The following is a 15,288-nucleotide window of genomic DNA, read 5'->3' on the forward strand; positions in this document are numbered from 1 at the left end:
ACCCATTACTCAGGTCACATTAAGGAAAAGACTTATGAACGTCCCACTCACGTCTACGCCCACACACACCTGCTCTCTCCCACTCATGTCTACGCCCACACACACCTGCTCTCTCCCACTCACGTCTACGCCCACACACCTGCTCTCTCCCACTCATGTCTACGCCATCACACCTGCTCTCTCCCACTCATGTCTACGCCCACACACACCTGCTCTCTCCCACTCACGTCTACGCCCACACACACCTGCTCTCTCCCACTCACGTCTACGCCAACACACCTGCTCTCTCCCACTCACGTCTACGCCAACACACCTGCTCTTTCCCACTCATGTCTACGCCAACACACCTGCTCTCTCCCACTCACGTCTACGTCCACACACACCTGCTCTCTCCCACTCACGTCTACGCCCACACACACCTGCTCTCTCCCACTCACGTCTACGCCAACACACACCTGCTCTTTCCCACTCATGTCTACGCCAACACACCTGCTCTCTCCCACTCATGTCTACGCCCACACACACCTGCTCTCTCCCACTCACGTCTACGCCAACACACCTGCTCTCTCCCACTCATGTCTACGCCCACGCACCTGCTCTCTCCCACTCACGTCTACGCCCACACACCTGCTCTCTCCCACTCACGTCTACGCCAACACACCTGCTCTCTCCCACTCATGTCTACGCCAACACACCTGCTCTCTCCCACTCATGTCTACGCCCACACACCTGCTCTCTCCCACTCATGTCTACGCCAACACACACCTGCTCTCTCCCACTCATGTCTACGCCAACACACACCTGCTCTCTCCCACTCACGTCTACGCCAACACACCTGCTCTCTCCCACTCACGTCTACGCCCACGCACCTGCTCTCTCCCACTCACGTCTACGCCCACACACACCTGCTCTCTTCCACTCATGTCTACGCCCACGCACCTGCTCTCTCCCACTCACGTCTACGCCCACGCACCTGCTCTCTCCCACTCACGTCTACGCCCACACACACCTGCTCTCTCCCACTCATGTCTACGCCCACGCACCTGCTCTCTCCCACTCATGTCTACGCCCACACACCTGCTCTCTCCCACTCATGTCTACGCCAACACACACCTGCTCTCTCCCACTCATGTCTACGCCAACACACACCTGCTCTCTCCCACTCACGTCTACGCCAACACACCTGCTCTCTCCCAAACACGTCTACGCCCACACACCTGCTCTCTCCCACTCATGTCTACGCCAACACACACCTGCTCTCTCCCACTCACGTCTACGCCAACACACCTGCTCTCTCCCACTCATGTCTACGCCAACACACCTGCTCTCTCCCACTCACGTCTACGCCCACACACCTGCTCTCTCCCACTCATGTCTACGCCCACACACCTGCTCTCTCCCACTCACGTCTACGCCCACACACCTGCTCTCTGCGACGAAGCGAATCATAACATTATTAACGCCCGGAGGATTGCCATATATATATTCCAACACCATGCAATGTAAATAAATAAAATGAGTTCCGTGATGATTTACGGCAGTAAGCATACTTAACAAGTTAAAACCACTGGTATTTCGTAATAACTTACCGATAGTGCGTAAGAATACATTTGGGTACGAAAGACAATGGGAGACCCGATAGGCCATGCAGTGGTGGTTATCTGCTAAAAAAAAAACATTAGCCTAGCCTAGACCCTAGTGTTGGTGGTGAGCTTAACAGATAATGTTTTGACGAGGCTTTTCAGATCACGTACACGGACGCTGAAGCTGTATACTGTTATCATCATTTAACCTGTTATTATTAATTATACTGTTATCATTATTCATCCTGTTATCATTATTTATACTGTTATCATTATTTATACAGCTCCCGGAACACTGCAACTTTAAGGCAAGGACTACAATCAGCAGCAGGGAAAGGAAGGCTTTCTTTTTTGGAGTGAGAAGTTCTCTGACGAGGCTATACGCGCGTTTTCATCCACTTTCATACATGTTCCCTATTTCCCGCGTCAGCAGAGTAGCGTCCAGAACAAATACTTGAGCCTTAGAGAGGAAAAGATACTCATTTAGCTCTCTCCTGTGTTCCTACTGCTTTCGGAAAGTAGTACAGGAGTGGAGGATTTCCAGGTCCCCGTTAGCGAAGCAGCGCCAGGAACAAACGAAAAAAAGACATTTGCTCACATCCATTCTGTAGCTGTCATGTGTAATGCACTGAAACCACACTCCCCTATAGTCCACTAAGAGCACGTCAAATCACTCCAATTCACTGTATCCCAAATCATATATATATATATATATATATATATATATATATATATATATATTTTTTATACTTTGTCGCTGTCTCCCGCGTTTGCGAGGTAGCGCAAGGAAACAGACGAAAGAAATGGCCCAACCCCCCCCCATACACATGTACATACGTCCACACACGCAAATATACATACCTACACAGCTTTCCATGGTTTACCCCAGACGCTTCACATGCCTTGATTCAATCCACTGACAGCACGTCAACCCCTGTATACCACATCGCTCCAATTCACTCTATTCCTTGCCCTCCTTTCACCCTCCTGCATGTTCAGGCCCCGATCACACAAAATCTTTTTCACTCCATCTTTCCACCTCCAATTTGGTCTCCCTCTTCTCCTCGTTCCCTCCACCTCCGACACATATATCCTCTTGGTCAATCTTTCCTCACTCATTCTCTCCATGTGCCCAAACCATTTCAAAACACCCTCTTCTGCTCTCTCAACCACGCTCTTTTTATTTCCACACATCTCTCTTACCCTTACGTTACTCACTCGCTCAAACCACCTCACACCACACATTGTCCTCAAACATCTCATTTCCAGCACATCCATCCTCCTGCGCACATCTCTATCCATAGCCCACGCCTCGCAACCATACAACATTGTTGGAACCACTATTCCTTCAAACATACCCATTTTTGCTTTCCGAGATAATGTTCTCGACTTCCACACATTTTTCAAGGCTCCCAAAATTTTCGCCCCCTCCCCCACCCTATGATCCACTTCCGCTTCCATGGTTCCATCCGCTGACAGATCCACTCCCAGATATCTAAAACACTTCACTTCCTCCAGTTTTTCTCCATTCAAACTCACCTCCCAATTGACTTGACCCTCACCCCTACTGTACCTAATAACCTTGCTCTTATTCACATTTACTCTTAACTTTCTTCTTCCACACACTTTACCAAACTCAGTCACCAGCTTCTGCAGTTTCTCACATGAATCAGCCACCAGCGCTGTATCATCAGCGAACAACAACTGACTCACTTCCCAAGCTCTCTCATCCCCAACAGACTTCATACTTGCCCCTCTTTCCAGGACTCTTGCATTTACCTCCCTAACAACCCCATCCATAAACAAATTAAACAACCATGGAGACATCACACACCCCTGCCGCAAACCTACATTCACTGAGAACCAATCACTTTCCTCTAACGGTGGAAACATTTCTGCATATTAATTCAACATTTCGGTACAGAAAAATATTTCGATGTTTTAATAGGGAAACTCTTTTTACATAAAAAATAATTGGAAACATAAAGCTGTTATTCTCTGTGGTACTGCTTGCCAAAATGAGATATTCTAACGTAATCTAGCCAAGCCTTGGTTGCCAGTTTCGTTCTCGAAATGTCCACGTCCTTCCACTCTCTGGGAGCATAGAAAACGTAGACATAGGAAATCTTTGCTCCCGCGAGGCGTTTATGTGTGTGTGTGTGTGTGTGTGTGTGTGTGTGTGGGCGCCTCTCTCTAGTCGTAAGCTAACGCACGACCCGCCTCTCCCCTGCGGATGATCATACCAGACCCCTGGCTGATAGGAGATAGCTGTTTCGTTAAATACGCTGCGACCAAACCATTGCTCGTATCCGCGTACATGTTCATCCACTGACCTACGTCTATACCTTTCCCTACATATCCTATATATATATATATATATATATATATATATATATATATATATATATATATATATATATATATAATCGGTAGAGGCGTCACTTGCTTACATTTCCTCCCATTGTTCGGCCAGCAATACGCAGCGTGCCGGCGCTCTTGTGTATGACGTAAAGCGACACTATTGGCCATTGTTTTCTCTCTCTCTCTCTCTCTCTCTCTCTCTCTGCTCCATGCCAGAGTGGCCTACGTGGCTCCGGCTCGGGGATGGCGGGGAGGGGGGTGTCTCACATACACACACACACACACACACACACACACACGTGCGACCCAGTGGTCGACGGGCGCAGAGGGGAAATTAGTTTCCTCTCTCTCTCTCTCTCTCTCTCTCTCTCTCTCTCTCTCTCTCTCTCTCTCTCTCTCTCTCTCTCTCTCTCACCTGATAACCCCCCCCCTCCCCTAATCATCCAATACTTCATCATCCATGTTCTTAGGTCTTCCTATTTTCTCCGATCACCCGTATTGCCTCCTCCCCCCCCCCCCTCTCTCTCTCTCTCTCTCTCTCACACTCACACACACACACACACACACACACACACACACACACACACACACCTAGCCCCCCCGCTCCCTCTCCCCGCCCTCAACCGAGAGTAGCATAATGAGCGGCACATCCTGCCTGGTGGAGGAAAGGGGGGGAGAGGTTGGGGAATATCCACCACCACCACCACGCTGTGAACGGCGATACTGGGCGTGGCTGTGTCTGAGAGAGAGAGAGAGAGAGAGAGAGAGAGAGAGAGAGAGAGAGAGAGAGAGAGAGAGAGAGAGAGAGAGAGAGAGAGAGGAGAGAGTGTCTGCCTGCCTTATGCAACAGTCGTTGCCTCCGCCGCCGCTGCTGGCTCCTCCTCTGCAGCTACTAGAGTCAAAGGGATGGCAGCTCCTCCCTTACGTACGAGCCACTAGACACCCCCGTGATGAAGAGACGTCCGTTGCGCGAGCCCAGCGGGAAGACCTGAAACCACCGCGCTCGGGCCTCCCGGTCACCGACACAGCGAAGTGACGTTATGGACGGGAAGAGAGAATTGGAACGAAAAACATACGAGCCAAAAGTGAGGGAACAGGACACCAGAACTGATATAATAGGGTCACTACTGCCTGAAGTGTATAGGATCTAGCTTGATGTATATCGGTCTAGCCTTGATGGATATGGTCTAGCTTGATGATATGGTCTTGAAGTACATGGATAGCTTGAAGTATTTGGTCTAGCCTGATGTATATGGTCTAGCCTGAAGTATCTTATCGAGCCTGAAGTATATGGTCTAGCCCGAAGTATATCGTCTAGCCCGAAGCATATGGTCTAGCCTGAAGTATATAGTCTAACCTGAAGTATATGGACTAGCCTGAAGCATATGGTCTTGCCTGAAGTATATAGTCTAGCCTGAAGTATATGGTCGAGCCTGAAGCATATGGTCTAGCCTGAAACATATGGTCTAGCTTGAAGTATATGGTCTAGCTTGAAGTATATGATCTAGTCTGAAGTATATGGTCTAGCCTGAAGCATATGGTCTAGCTTGAAGTATATGATCTAGTCTGAAGTATATGGTCTAGTCTGAAGTATATGGTCTAGCCTGAAGTATATGGTCTAGCCCGAAGCATATGGTCTAGCCTGAAGTATATAGTCTAGCCTGAAGTATATGGACTAGCCTGAAGCATATGGTCTTGCCTGAAGTATATAGTCTAGCCTGAAGTATATGGTCAAGCCTGAAGCATATGGTCTAGCCTGAAACATATGGTCTAGCTTGAAGTATATGGTCTAGCTTGAAGTATATGATCTAGTCTGAAGTATATGGTCTAGCCTGAAGTATATGGTCTAGCTTGAAGTATATGATCTAGTCTGAAGTATATGGTCTAGCCTGAAGTATATGGTCTAGCCTGAAGTATATGGTCTAGCTTGAAGTATATGATCTAGTCTGAAGTATATGGTCTAGCCTGAAGTATACGGTCTAGCTTGAAGTATATGGTCTAGACGAAGTGTATGGTCTAGCCTGAAGTATACAGTCTAGTCTGTGGTATATGGTCTAGACTCGAGGCAGAAGCTACCACAAGCTAACCAATGTATGGCAACAATTTCTAGAAATCAAAACGATGCAGTAAAGACTTCACAACATGAAAAAGCCGAGTAATTAAAAAAAAAAAAAGTCATGGTATACACCAAAAAAAAAGTAGTTAAACAATAGTAAAACAACAGCTTATGAATGACCAGGGCAAAAAGATGGAGAGCCCAACGGTTTCGCCGTGAAATAGAAAAAAAAAGAAAAATAAGGAACTCTGGTCATCTTTAAGAGATAAGACAACTGGTTGAAACGTCAGTTCGCGATGAGCTCGGGGCTTAACAAGAGTGCGACGTGCGTAGCGGCAGGACACAAAATGCGCTCTGAAACAAGCAGTGAGCGGTGTGCGCTAGACCTGCCTGACTCGAGGCAGAATATACTAGCCGTTACATAAGCATAGATCACACAGATCACACAGAACCAAGGTCCAGGCGAGGTGGTCTGGACTTTACATTACTGCTAAAGATGCAAACCCCTTTGGGGCATTAGGGGAAAAGGATAGGAAAACAAAGGCTTCCTCCTTACATTTCACTCCCTCCAGCAACACGCCGGACGGGAAACAGGTATAAAATACCTTGTAGGATTAATTTGCCTTAAAGAAATTCTTATTGGAAACGGGTATAAAATACCTTACAGGATTAATTTGCCTTAAGGAAATTTTTATTGGAAACAGGTATAAAATACCTTGCAGGATTAATTTGCCTTAAGGAAATTTTTATTGGAAAGAGGTATAGAATACCTTGCAGGATTAATCTGCCTTAAGGAAATTTTTATTGGAAAGTCATAAGGTAGAATGAACGTGAATATGTCATGCATTCCATCATCATGAAAGACTAGCATCCCTTCACTTTTTGCGATAAGGACAATAGCGAGAATAAACTCTGAGCTCCAGCCTCGCCATTTACCACGTCTATATTACTCCTGGTATGGACAGTGGGTAAAATGATTCCTTCCCTTCCTGCTTCCTTAAAGCAGACAACTTGGGTTAATCAAACTTGATAAGTTAACCTAACATGGCATAATAGTAACACAACGTTATGTTGACTGATTAAAAGAATTTTTTAATACCAGAGTGACAGGTGATAGCGAAGCTTAATTTAGGAGAACATTAACAGTGTTGCCCTCAACGTATCCTAGTAGCTTATTCCACGCGTCAATAATATGTCGTTGGTGAAAAAAAAAAATATATATATATTGCACGATCCACATTAACCTGGTGGCCCCTATATCTTAGTCCATTTTCTCTCGTTGGTAGTATTGGCGCTACGTGAGGATATTTTCAGTATCGGCGCTGTTGAATCCTTGAAGCATTTCAAAACATTTTATCAACTTGCCTTGCTTAGAGGGAACAAATTCACGGCTCTGAGTCATTCCAAATATGGCTTGTCACTCGGGGTGCGATAGAGAATGATGGGAAAGTCCAAACTCATCCTTAATTCTGATTTTATGAAGAAGGGCTTATGTTCTCTTGACGTACGGGGCTTCTGTTATCTGTAGTCTTGTGGGGTTGTGGCAATGTTTCAGTGAGTGTTCAATATGCATTGGGTAATTAATAAATAACATTATCCATACATACATATTGATACATATTGCAAGAGGTCAGAGTGGCGCGCGTGATCTAGATAGAAGACGTGGTAAAACAGTCAGTTCATATGCAAGGAAGACACATAGTTAAGACACTATTGGCAAAGAAGTGACTTGTTTACCAATGACAGTCTTAGCTACGTCTCTTCCTTGTATATGAGCTGAGTGTTCTACGTCTTCTATCTCATTGGCGTGTTAGCTACGTCTCTTCCTTGTGTATCAACTAACTGTTCTACGTCCCATATCCCATCCTTGTATCTCCGCGAGGATGTGATCATTACACGAAGGTGCACTTGGGAACTTATTGTGTTTCATTTTCCTCGTACAACCCGAAATTGCCAAACGCTAGCAGCCGACTTTCATCATATTACTGATGTTATATGAAAACATACAACCATCGTTGTAGTCTGCGGTTTACAACCAGCTGTTGTCTTTTGCCAGCTGTGTGCACGTGCACTCGGCCAAACGCGTTCCCGGCCAACGAGCCGTGCGTTTCAAGCAAGCATCCTTGATCATGGGAGGGGACAGAGCAGACGCGCCCTCAACACACACACACACACACACTGGTGGTAAACATTATCGGTTGGTATGGGAACTGACGTGACGTGAGGCTCTGGTTGATCATTGTACACAAATGTCTCACCAACATTAGCAACAACCTCATATCTTCCCTCGATCACGCTGTGTATTCCTCTCCACCAACGTGTTACAACCGCCATGTCACTCAATTACCTAACGTCCTACTCGCTTGCTGGAGGCATTGCAAATCACTTCTGCAAATCACTACACACGTTAAGCAAGACGCTAAATTTAGCAGGTCTCCTTTTAAATCCTACGTTACCCCTACACAACGCATCTCCCGCCTGTGTGGTAAACAATGCCATTAACGAATTAACGATGATGTTAAACAGGAGAATAATATTGTAAATGTCAAATTATTACGGTAACTGTTGTACAATGAGGCGCACACTGTAACACAAGGAACCTCATCCTCCTGAATATATATATATATATATATATATATATATATATATATATATATATTTATTTATTCATTTTGCTTTGTCGCTGTCTCCCGCGTTAGCGAGGTAGCGCAAGGAAACAGACGAAAGAATGGCCCAACCCACCCACATACACACGCAAATACACTTACCTATACATCTCAACGTATACATATATATACACACACAGACTATACATATATACACATACATAATTCATACGGTCTGCCTTTATTCATTCCTATCGCCACCCCGCCACACATGAAATAACAACTCCCTCCCCCCTCATGTGCGCGAGGTAGCGCTAGGAAAAACAACAAAGGCCACATTCGTTCACACACTCCTATGAGTCCACGGGGAAAAAGAAACACGATAAGTTCCCAAGTGCACTTTCGTGTAATAATCACATTATCAGGGGGAGACACAAGAGAGAAATATTAACAGTCTGTTGATATACATCGAAGAAATGATACTAACTCTACCGATATTGTCCCCACTGCCGAAATACACAACTTATCTCACAAGCACCGATCCCACCGCCACAGATATCGGTCAGAGCAACGACAAAACAAACAAAGATAAAGCGCGCGATTACGGTAGATTGAGAGAGAGGGAGGGAGGTGGGTTGGGGGATGGAATGGCCCAGGGAGGGCGAGAGAGAGGTGGGTGGGGGGTGGGGAAATGGTGGCAGTTAAAAGGGGGGGAGGGATACGGGTAGAGCCAGCGGAAGTAGGGTAAGCGAGAGTCCCGCATCATCACCAGCAACACCACCTGCTCCACCTCCCACAGTTCACAATGCCCGACAGACTCATACGATGCCAGAGCTGAGAACTGTGGCTGACCTCCGCAGTGCACACGTGGACGAAGGATATAGTACGTTGGTAAAACTGTTGCCGTATATATCGTACTGTAACTAAATAATATTAAATAATATTGATAATAATGATAATAATAATGATAATAGGGTTACTATCTAGTCTACTATTACTAGTGATAATAATAATAATAATAATAATAATAATAATAATAATAATAATAACAATAATAATAATAATAATAATAATAATAATAATAATAACAATAATAATAATAATAATAATAATAATAATAATAATAATAATAATAATAATAATTCTCTTTTCAAACCTAATTGTCTCTCCCGCTTCAGCAAGATAGACAGTATCAGGAACAAATGAACAATGGCGTCATTTACACACACACACACACACACACACACACACACACACACACGTTCCCCAGCACATCATGCAACATAAACCGGATCCACAGTGCACCAAACCCACAGCCAAGCCCCCATTGACGTAACTCCATGATTCATCTACCACTACACATATGCTCTACCTCAGTCCACACAGAGAGCACGTCGCCCCCCATATACCAACCTAGTCCAATTCATTCTATCCAGTACTCGTCAACTCGTCCTCCCTTGAGTGCTCAAGGTCCCGATACCTCAAAGCACAAAGCCTCCTCCACCCCAACCCACCATCTCTTCAAACGTCTCGCCCTCTCCCTAAACACAGTCTCTCCGTCTCACACGTAACATCTGACCAGTAAAAACTCACACGATTCCTTCTTCGAAGCTCCACAGTTTCCCGTAGGGAGAGGTTCGCTCCAGCCGTAACTTTTGGCAAAATTTCGCCGTCGTCGTAAAAATATTCATCATATCTGACATGTAAATCAATAATAATAATAATAATAATAATAATAATAATAATAATAGTAATAATAATAGTAGTAGTAGTAGCAGCAGCAGTAGCAGTAGCAGCAGCAGCAGCAGTAGTAGTAGTAGTAACAGTAGTAGTAGTAGTAGTAGTAGTAGTAGTAGTAGTAGTAGTAGTAGTAGCATCATTGTTAATACTACTGCTCGCATCATGACTGGAATAAGCTCGTCATTACCAGGAATGAGAGGAAAGACTCAACTCTCACACACACACACAGGAAGACCACGAGAACCACTAAGGCGCGCGCCTCACACCTCACAGAATACCACACCGCCCACGCCATGCGCAGGGGCGGCGTCGTTCAGAGTGGGCGGTGGGTGGCAGGTGGTGCCCGCCAGAGCGAGGGCGGTGAGTGGTGCCTGCCAGCGAGTGCGGTGGGTCGTGCCGACCACAGAGGGCGGCGAGTGGTGCCTGCCAGCGTGTGCGGTGGGTGTTGCCGACCACAGAGGGCGGCGAGTGGTGCCTGCCAGCGTGTGCGGTGGGTCGTGCCGACCACAGAGGGCGGCGAGTGGTGCCTGCCAGAGTGTGCGGTGGGTCGTGCCGACCACAGAGGGCGGTGGGCGGGTGGCCCCGCACCCAGCTGATAACGCGATAAGGTAGTTATCAGTAACGTCTGTCATATGACGGCGGGGGATGTGTGTGTACCCACAACCAAAACACTGGGGCTTTCGACGCACATAACAAACACAGTCCCTGGTGTCTCAAGGGGGTTCATCGCGAGACAAAGACAGGACGCGCAACCTTCGAGGGAAGTCATAAAACAAGGAATTCGCAAGGACAGTGGCGTCTGGACGCCGAATCACAACCTATATTACACAGACCCCCACAGGTCCAAAGCGACGTGGCCTGGCCTTAAAAATTACTTAATAAACAAAAGATATCAACATGGTCACTGGACTGATGGATTAGGCCAACATATGCATCAGAAACCTCGGGAATCTATGAAAACAAATGAGGAACGTGGAGATCCGCCTCAATATGAACCTTGGCAGCCTGGTTTCAAGCACTTCCACCCGCGACCACACACACATACATACGGTGTAGATAACCTGGCTACCCCTGCAGTGTGGCCAAGTACTGCACTGTCAGTGGCTCTGATGGACCTTCATACAAAACTGGATCTATTCAGTCTGTCTGACATGTTCCTTCGTCGTATACGAGCAGAGAACAGAATCAACAAGATATAAGGAAATTATAAGCTGAATTTGCTTTTCACAATGAACGTGGACTTCTCTTCTCACATCATTGTCTCAGACTATACTTACATCACAACCTAATATAACTACAAGCAATCACAAGTTAATACACCTACATCCAAGGTGAACCTGTTCCTGGCGCTACCTCGCTAACACGGGAAACAGCGAACAAGCATGACGGAAAGACGTATCTATAAATACCAAACCAATTACATGACGAGGATTCAACAATGTTTATGTACCGGGAGGGAAGAAGGCATCGTGATGGAGCCAGGCTACGTGATGGAGAGTGTAGACTGGGGTATAGGGAGGGAGGGTGTACTTGCTTAGGATGGGGCAACAAGTGGAGGCCGCAGCGGGAGGGAGGATGTAGCGGGAAGGAGGGTGTAGCGGGAAGGAGGGTGTAGTGGAAGGGTGTAGTGGGAGAGAGGGTGTAGTGGGAGAGAGAGTGTAGCGAGAGGGAGAGTGTAGCTGGAGGGAGAGTGTAGCAGGAGGGAGGGAGGGGATACCTAGAGAGTCGGTATATGAGTATTAAGAAACAACCTAGAGAGGGTATCGAACCAAAGTCCTTCGATCTGGTTGGCACCAGCGACTGCCACCCTGCCCACCGCGCCACGGGTCACGCGTCGTGCCACTGCCCACCACCCAGTACACCCCCACCATTCACCCCCCTCCCACAATTCCATAAGGTCCACCTCACACTCCAGAAGGTCCACCTCTCACCCTCGTCACGAACTCAACCTCTCAGTCCACGAAGTCCACCTCCCACCCCACGAGGTCCACCTCCCACCCCACGAGGTCTACCTCCCACCCCACGAGGTCCACCTCCCACCCCACGAGGTCCACCTCCCACCCCACGAGGTCCACCTGCCAGGTAGGAAGCTCCTACACAACCACCAACACTTTCCTTAACCACACACACACACACACACACACACACACACACGACCATGGTAACCTACCGCAGTGTGGCCACAGCCGAGGGAGGAGTCGTCGCTGGTCGTGGCAGCGTAACGCCAGGAGGCGTCGCAGCGTGCAGGGACGGGAGGGAGGGAGGCGCCTGCACCTCACACGTCCAGTACAGATGGGCGATGAAGACACTCAACACATGAAACCTGTGGACAATGACGAAAGACTGTGTGATAGTAATGTGCAAGTATGAGGGAGGTTGGGTGTAATGCGCTGGTGGGAGCATGGGAGGGATTCAAGGGGCTGGCGGCAGGCGGGCTGGGGCATAGGGGTAGTGTGGGTCACAGGTCAGGTGGGAGCATGCGATGGATGGGTCGAGGTGAGTGGCGGGAGCATGAGTGTGGGATCATGGGAGCGTGGGTGGGTAGTCAGGGGTCAGGTTGGAACATGGGAGGGGATCAAAGGGTTAGTGGGGAGCATGAGTGGAGTCAAAGGTCAGAGGGGTTTTTTTAAGGGGCTACTGGGAGCGTGTGTGTCTTGCAGGGGGGGGGGAATCAAATCAAAGGTCAGGTGGACAAGGAAAGCCATGGAAGCCACAGGGGAAGAAGGCCAGCCAGGGCCCACAAAACTGACAACTATAAATTGATGTTTACAATACCATCATAACTAAAATAGGAAACATGCCTAAGAAAAAATAATGGTAGGCTTTGTGAACGAGAGCTAATGCAAATAATAATATGTACGTGGGAGGAATGAAATAACTAAACAGCACGTGCCTTACTAAGGTGTGACCTGAGAACACATGAACACAGTGTTCAACAAGTACCAAGTTCAAGAATGCAATGTTTTGTTCAGCTGTAGAGACAGCAGTGTCCACACACTCGTGTGATATTGACTGATGGACATCGAACTGGTGTCCTTGGCCAGCAACACCCCAGTATCAGTCAAGGCTTCTGTTAGATATTTCTCTTAGCATTTCTCCAGCTCGATGATGATAATAATAATAATAATAATAATAATAATAATAATAATAATGATAATAGTAATGATTATAATAATGTGATGATAATAATTAGTTGTAATAGTAGTAGTAGTAGTAGTAGTAGTAATAATAATAATAATAATAATAATAATAATAATCTTAACTTTCTTCTTCCACACACTTTACCAAACTCAGTCACCAGCTTCTGCAGTTTCTCACATGAATCAGCCACCAGCGCTGTATCATCAGCGAACAACAACTGACTCACTTCCCAAGCTCTCTCATCCCCAACAGACTTCATACTTGCCCCTCTTTCCAGGACTCTTGCATTTACCTCCCTAACAACCCCATCCATAAACAAATTAAACAACCATGGAGACATCACACACCCCTGCCGCAAACCTACATTCACTGAGAACCAATCACTTTCCTCTCTTCCTACACGTACACATGCCTTACATCCTCGATAAAAACTTTTCACTGCTTCTAACAACTTGCCTCCCACACCATATATTCTTAATACCTTCCACAGAGCATCTCTATCAACTCTATCATATGCCTTCTCCAGATCCATAAATGCTACATACAAATCCATTTGCTTTTCTAAGTATTTCTCACATACATTCTTCAAAGCAAACACCTGATCCACACATCCTCTACCACTTCTGAAACCGCACTGCTCTTCCCCAATCTGATGCTCTGTACATGCCTTCACCCTCTCAATCAATACCCTCCCATATAATTTACCAGGAATACTCAACAAACTTATACCTCTGTAATTTGAGCACTCACTCTTATCCCCTTTGCCTTTGTACAATGGCACTATGTACGCATTCCGCCAATCCTCAGGCACCTCACCATGAGTCATACATACATTAAATAACCTTACCAACCAGTCAACAATACAGTCACCCCCCTTTTTAATAAATTCCACTGCAATACCATCCAAACCTGCTGCCTTGTGAATAAGAGCAAGGTTATTAGGTACAGTAGGGGTGAGGGTCAAGTCAATTGGGAGGTGAGTTTGAATGGAGAAAAACTGGAGGAAGTGAAGTGTTTTAGATATCTGGGAGTGGATCTGTCAGCGGATGGAACCATGGAAGCGGAAGTGGATCATAGGGTGGGGGAGGGGGCGAAAATTTTGGGAGCCTTGAAAAATGTGTGGAAGTCGAGAACATTATCTCGGAAAGCAAAAATGGGTATGTTTGAAGGAATAGTGGTTCCAACAATGTTGTATGGTTGCGAGGCGTGGGCTATGGATAGAGATGTGCGCAGGAGGATGGATGTGCTGGAAATGAGATGTTTGAGGACAATGTGTGGTGTGAGGTGGTTTGATCGAGTAAGTAACGTAAGGGTAAGAGAGATGTGTGGAAATAAAAAGAGCGTGGTTGAGAGAGCAGAAGAGGGTGTTTTGAAATGGTTTGGGCACATGGAGAGAATGAGTGAGGAAAGATTGACCAAGAGGATATATGTGTCGGAGGTGGAGGGAACGAGGAGAAGAGGGAGACCAAATTGGAGGTGGAAAGATGGAGTGAAAAAGATTTTGTGTGATCGGGGCCTGAACATGCAGGAGGGTGAAAGGAGGGCAAGGAATAGAGTGAATTGGAGCGATGTGGTATACAGGGGTTGACGTGCTGTCAGTGGATTGAATCAAGGCATGTGAAGCGTCTGGGGTAAACCATGGAAGGCTGTGTAGGTATGTATATTTGCGTGTGTGGACGTATGTACATGTGTATGGGGGGGGGGGGGGGGCCATTTCTTTCGTCTGTTTCCTTGCGCTACCTCGCAAACGCGGGAGACAGCGACAAAGTATGAAAAAAAAAAAAATAATAATAATAATAAT

General features: G+C 46.6%; 1 protein-coding gene across 2 annotated transcripts in view; it reads right to left on the reverse strand.

Moving 5' to 3' along the window:
- LOC139750769 (uncharacterized) overlaps positions 1–15,288 on the reverse strand; it is a 284,624-nt gene that overhangs the window by 258,976 nt on the left and 10,360 nt on the right. For both annotated transcript variants that reach the window (XR_011713215.1, XR_011713217.1), the window contains exon 2: positions 12,517–12,669. The gene's annotated coding sequence lies outside the window, so the exon portion shown is untranslated. The remainder of the gene's footprint in view (positions 1–12,516; positions 12,670–15,288) is intronic.

This window comes from Panulirus ornatus, chromosome 10 (assembly GCF_036320965.1).
Source record: "Panulirus ornatus isolate Po-2019 chromosome 10, ASM3632096v1, whole genome shotgun sequence".
NCBI classification, from domain to species: domain Eukaryota; kingdom Metazoa; phylum Arthropoda; class Malacostraca; order Decapoda; family Palinuridae; genus Panulirus; species Panulirus ornatus.